Raw genomic sequence first — 6,564 nt, forward strand, 5'->3', positions numbered from 1 at the left:
TTGGACCTTATGAGGTGACCGAGAGAATTGGGCCGGTAGCATACCGATTAGCCTTGCCTCGTGAGCTAGAGAAGATTCATGATGTATTCCATGTATCGATGTTGCGTCGCTACTGATCTGACCCCTCACACGTGATTTCACTGGAAGAAATTGAAATAAGCCTTGATATGACCTATGGTGAGGAACCGATTAAGATTTTGGATCGAGAGGTCAAGTAATTAAAGAATAAAAGTTTATCACTCGTAAAGGTTTTATGGCTTAGACAAGGAGTTGAGGAAGCCACATGGGAACCCAAAGAGACTATGAGAGATCAATACCCAAACTTATTCACTGGTAAGATTTTCGGGGACGAAAATCCCTAAGAGGGAGAATTGTAACAGACCGATTTTGGGCCTAGTCAGAACAGTGATTTCGGGACCACTAATCCAAAGTCGAAGAAAGTATTTTATTATTAATTTTAAGTTATAACATGTTTAAATTAGTGCATGAAAAATTTGGTGGAGTAATTTTAGTGATTGCATGCTTAATTGAAAAAGGACTAAATCGCATAAAGTGCAAAAGCCCTATATTGATAGCTAAGGGTGTCAAATAGCTAGAGAACCTAAATTTGAGGTCTTCAAAGGACAATTAGACCCTTTAGAATAGCATGGCCGGCCATAGGAGACAAAGGTGGTTAAAAGTCAAAATTTGATGAAATTAGGTGTTAAAATTGAATAAAATAAAAAAATAGTAAAAGTTGTCATTTTTTTTCATCTCTCTCTTTCTTCTCCACCGATTTTTATCCAAGAAAATTGCCATGGAAGCTCGAAAAATTTTCAACAACTAAAAGCCTTTGCAAGTAAGTTATTTGAGGGTTTTTCTTGAATATTTTTGTACTTTTGAGGTCCTTGTAGCATGAGCTTTCTAACAAGGGGACTATTTTGTAAAATGGTTGAAAGTCTAGGGTTTTCCATGATATTATACATGTTGATTTCTGAAATTTTATGGAAGAATATGAGTTATAGTTGTGAAATAAACAACTTCTGTGAGGTAGTTTTCATGGTAATCCTGACTAAGGACCATTTTGCATAAGTTGTAAAATAGGTGATAAATGTGTGAAATAATGAGAATTGTAGGCTGCTCCTAGCATGAAAAGTATTTGGCTAGGCATAGTTAATGAGAAAATATGATAAAATTAATTTTTGGGTTTAGGGGTAAAAGGGTCATTTTGCAAGAGTCTAGGAGCAAAATGGTCATTTTTCCCAATTTTAAATTGTTGAATACCTAGATCGACGGAGTGATTAAATTTGCAAATTTTTAGCTCAAGAATTACAAAATTTGGGCCTCGACCGAGGAAAAGCAAAGCTAGTAGACTAAAACCGACTAGTCGCCTACATTTTGATTACCGAGGTATTGTATGTTAATAATGCAACTATATCTTTATGACGTGCAATTGAATTGATATGACATAAATTTTTTAATTTTGAATATGAGAATACATGTTGAGGAATTAGCATAGTAGAGACTTTCGTTGAACATTTGGAATAAACTTGGATATTGGTACCTTGATATTGGATGATTGTGTGCTAGTGTAAGACATGTCTGGGACATGCATCGGCATTGAGATGGGAGCTAATGTAAGACATGTCTGGGACATGCATCAGCCTCGCGATAGACAAGCTAGTGTAAGACCTGTCTGGGACATGGCGTTGATAATAATGGATATAATTAGTATGTATTATAATGGATATAATTATATATTAATAATTATCATATTTTTTATTAAACTAAAAACATTTATTCTAGAAGCCTTTTAAAAATATTTACAAAAAGAGGCATCTAATTTTTATTATTTACAAAAAGAGCAACCAAATTTTAAAAATAATTCAATTAAGTCCCCAGACTTAATGAAAATTTGAAATTGAGTTGCAATTTAAAACTTGGATCAAATTTGACCATTTTATTTGAAAAACCAAAAATTTAATTTTCTATTTAGGAAATAATTTCTCGGAAAATTATGTTAAAATCAATTCCCAAGAAAGATTGGAGGGGTCACTAGCGATCTTGCTTAAGTTCCGATCTCCTAGACATAATTTATTTAAACATACAAATCTCGAAAATATACCCTAAATTATTTATTAAAAAGGAAAATAAGAAAATCTAAACATTTGATAAAATGAACGAAATTTGATTTCGTTCAATCTCATCTCCCGAGTAATGTTTCAGATGCTGAGCATTAACTTGAAATTTACCTCCCTTACCTTGGAGTCAATGTGACAGCCCAAAATTGACCCTAGTCGGGAAGTGGTTTCGGGACCGCTAAACCGAGTCACCAAATTGTTTGAATATGATATTTATTGTCTAAAATAAATGTGTGAAAATTTTAAGCTTCTATTTAGTAAGATGCATGTGAATTTAGTCAATAGGACTTATGTGTGACATTTTTGAAATGTGATAGATCAAAACATAAGGACCTATTAGTGCATGTTGAAAAAGGGGGACTTGCATGTCAATTTTTCCCCCCATCTAGTAGTGGCCGGCCATGACATTAGGATGGACAAAGGGTGATGGGCAAAACATGTCATAGACATGTTGTGTTGGTGCATCATGGGAGGAAAAATAAAATAATGAGCATGTTAATTAAATAATGAAAGGGAGGAGTGATGAAAAAAAAATGGTCTCATCCATGCCCCCCCTTTGCCGTGAATGGAAGAAAGAAAACAAAGAAAAAAAAATGTGTGTTCATCCTTGAACATCTTTGACTGAAATTCAAAAGGAAAGAAATGAGGAAATGTTGAAGAGGTTCAGCCATGCATGTAACTAGGCTAAGGTATGTTTGAGGTTGCTCCATGAGATTCATGTATATTTTAGTAGTTAGCTTGAGTTCTAACTAGCCCATGGTTCAAATCTTTACTATGTCATGGAGATGATATTCGGCTAAGGTGGATTTGTGTTGATATCATTTGCATGCTAAAAGTGAAGCTTTGTAATGGTGCATGTGATGGTGGATTGATGATTCTTGAATCTTCTTTTTAGCATTTTTGAGTGAGACATTAAGTTCTTTGTTTAACCATGACCAAAAATTGAAATGGTATGGTGTTGCGATGCATTCGGCCATGGTAGGAAGTAGAAGGGAAAATATGGTTGTTGTTAGATGAAGTAGAGTCTAACGAATGAGCACATATGTGCATTAGTTGCTAGATGGAGAAGAATCGGCTAGCAAGTTGTGTGCTAAGGCCGAATATAATTTTTGTATATTAATGAGTAATGCATGTGTTGAATTGATGGAAAGGGAGAGGATGCTTTACTAGTGTATATATGTGTATGGGCCAAGTTTTGAACTTGAAACAAAATGGTGTTTAGTCAATACAAGTGACCATACTTGTAGAATGTATTGAGTGTTGCAATCGGCCTCAACATAGACATGTATGTTCGGCCACATGAATGAGTACATAAGTTGATGTGTATGTTCGACCATAGGTAAGCATATTGATGGCTTTATCTTGACTTAGAAAATTCGGCTAAGGGGAATATTAGCTAATATGTTGAATTCGATTCGTGATTTCGTACATATGTGACTCTAATGTCTAATGTATATATGGGCTAAGTACCTTGAGCTTCTCTTTTGATGTTCGAATGAATTGTATTAAATTGCTTGATGTGATTAGAAATGCGTATGACCATTGTGTATTTGAGCTAAAAGGTGGCCATATGACCAATCAAACTCCTTGTCATATTGGGCCATAAGCTAGCATAATGAGACTTTAATAAGTTAAATTTGTTTGAATTAGCTCAAGAGCTTAGAGGACCACAGTTGGATAAGGGAAAGGAAAAAGTTATCGAATAGCCGCTGAAAACTTTCGACCACATCCGAGGTAAGTTCTTGAGTAATAGAGCTTAAATTATGATTTGATTAGATCATGTTTTAAGCAAATCAAAATCATGCTCTTTGTGTGTGGCTATTGAGCCGAAATTGCAAGAGTGATAAGTGTCTTGTGTTTGAGTTTTGCTAATGAAAATGAAATACGAATGTGTCATGATTTATTGTTAAATGTGCATGGTTATTCGAATGATGTCCGGGCAAAGTCCCGAAGGCTTTGTGCTAAGTGACCATATCCGGACTAAGATCCGAAGGCATTTGTGCGAGATACTAATTCCGGGCTAAGCTCGAAGGCATTTGTGCGAGTTACTAAATCCCGGTTAAGTCCCGAAGGCATTTGTGCGAGTTACTATAACCGGGCTATGTCCCGAAGGCATTTGAACGAGTAGCTATATCCGGTTAAATTCCGAAGGTACGTGATTTGGGAATGAATGATCTTGCTGTAAAAATTTCAGTTAATACGCTTGTAACATCCCAACATTGAGGTATGTTTCGTATGTGCTTTGAATTAGTTGAGCCCTTACAAATAAGTATTCGCTCAGTTGATAAATGAGCTACCGGCCTTTGGCTAAGTTGATCTTTGTGTATGAATAAAAGGGTTGGTAATGTGAAGTAAGTATGATATTGAAAATTTGTGCATATGAAATTATCCGTTTGGCTACATGAATGCTATACTTTGGTTGTGTCTAAAATCTTTGCTCAAAACTTACTAAGCATTTAATGCTTACTCCGTTTCTTTGATTCTCTGTTTTATAGATTTTGGTTCTTCAGCTATTGGACTCGGGATTTGTGGAAGTCGAAGTCTCCCACACTATCAAAGTCCCCTTTTGGTATAATTTTGGTTGAACTTTGAAATGGCATGTATAGGACTACCCTTTTGTTGTTGGTCATGTACCCTTCGGTTTTGTGTAAATTTGGATAGCCATGCGAAAATGGCTTAAATATACTTTGATCATAGCATTATAATCGTTTTGTATGTTGTCTGTCGAGAGGTATGGAAATGTTGGTAACGGTTAGCCATGGGAAGGGTTATTCTTGATCACTTTTGGAATATGTATGACAAACTCTAGTTGATCCATGGAGGATCATGAAATAGGTAAAGTTTACCTTAAAAAAAACAGATGCAGTGATGTGGATGTGAAAAATCACTAAAAATAGTAGGAATGGAATTAAATAGTGAATAAATTATGTAAACGAACCTTGATGAATCTATTTTCAGAGGAAAGTAACGAAACGATGATATGGACAGTATGTTAAGAGATATTCAGGTTCTCGTGAGACAGGGCCAGAACGGTTTCTGGATTCCCTGTTCGAACTTTGGAAATTCATTATAAATTAACCAGAGATAATTAGAAGTCATTCCATATATGAATAGATTCCTTTTTGAGTCTAGTTTCTATAGAAACAAACGAAATCAGTATTGAAGCCCTGTACAGGGAGATATCCAAGTCGTAATGCGCAAAGGTCAGTGTAGTCGATCCCTGTAACATGGGAGACTTTGACTAATAAATTGTACTAATTGGCCCGACCAAAAATTCTAGAAAAAAATTTGTAGATGCATATATGAGTCTAGTTTCAGGGAAAAATCACGAAGCTGATTTTCGAGTTGTGAAACTGAAGATATGATTTTTAAGGTGACAGTGACACAGTTAGCCAGCTTGCCTGGAAAATTTAAAATGGATTGTGCAAAGAAGTGATTTAAGTCTGCAAACCCCTCGTGTCCGACTCCGGCGACGGACTCGGGTACGGGGTGTTACAATTTTATTGGTATCAGAGCTACGGTTTAGTCGATTCTAGGACTACCGTAATACGTTTGGGTCTAGCTATACATGCCATTTTGTGATTATTTGATAGTGTGGTGATTTCTGACGATTGAAAATGTGTTTATTTATAGTAATGGATCCCGATCCCGACCGAGCGGTAGCTGATGATCTTGAGAGTGTGGCGCCTGCTCCCGCACAAGGGACAGCTCCGGCGGACTCTCAACCGATTGCTAGTAATCCGAATGACGAAGCTAGACAAGCTTTCTATAGCGTAATGAATGATTGGTTCAACCAATACATTCGAACTAATACGGCTGTTCCACAACCTCCATTCCCGACTAATGCCACCCCCGCACTTACAATACCTCCGGCAACTGACCAAATAATGTCAAATAAGCCCCCAGTTGATAGAATCCGAAAACACGGGGCTACTGAATTTAAAGCTACGGACAGCGATGATGCCGAGCAAGCTGAATTTTGGTTGGACAACACTATCCGGGTACTCGACGAGCTATCTTGCACACCCGATGAGTGCCTAAAGTGTACTATCTCCTTGCTACGTGATTCTGCCTATTATTGGTGGAATACGTTGACTTCTGTTGTGCCTAGAGAGCAAGTAACTTGGGAGTTTTTCCAAACCGAGTCGGAAAAAGTATATCAGTCAGAGATTCATTGACCAAAAATGGAAGGAATTTCTTGAACTCAAACAAGGTTCCATGTCGGTTACCGACTATGAACGAAAATTTGTGAGGCTTAGCCGGTATGCGCGAGAATGCATTTCTTCAGAAGCTGTGATGTGTAAACGTTTCGAGGATGGACTAAATGATGATATAAATCTGTATGTTGGCATCTTGGAAATCCGAGAATTTGTGGTACTTGTTGAGCGAGCTTGTAAAGCCGAGGAGCTAAGTATGGAGAAAAGAAAAGCTGAGGCGGGAGCAA

This window comes from Gossypium hirsutum, chromosome A06 (genome assembly GCF_007990345.1).
Source record: "Gossypium hirsutum isolate 1008001.06 chromosome A06, Gossypium_hirsutum_v2.1, whole genome shotgun sequence".
Classification (NCBI taxonomy): Eukaryota; Viridiplantae; Streptophyta; class Magnoliopsida; order Malvales; family Malvaceae; genus Gossypium; species Gossypium hirsutum.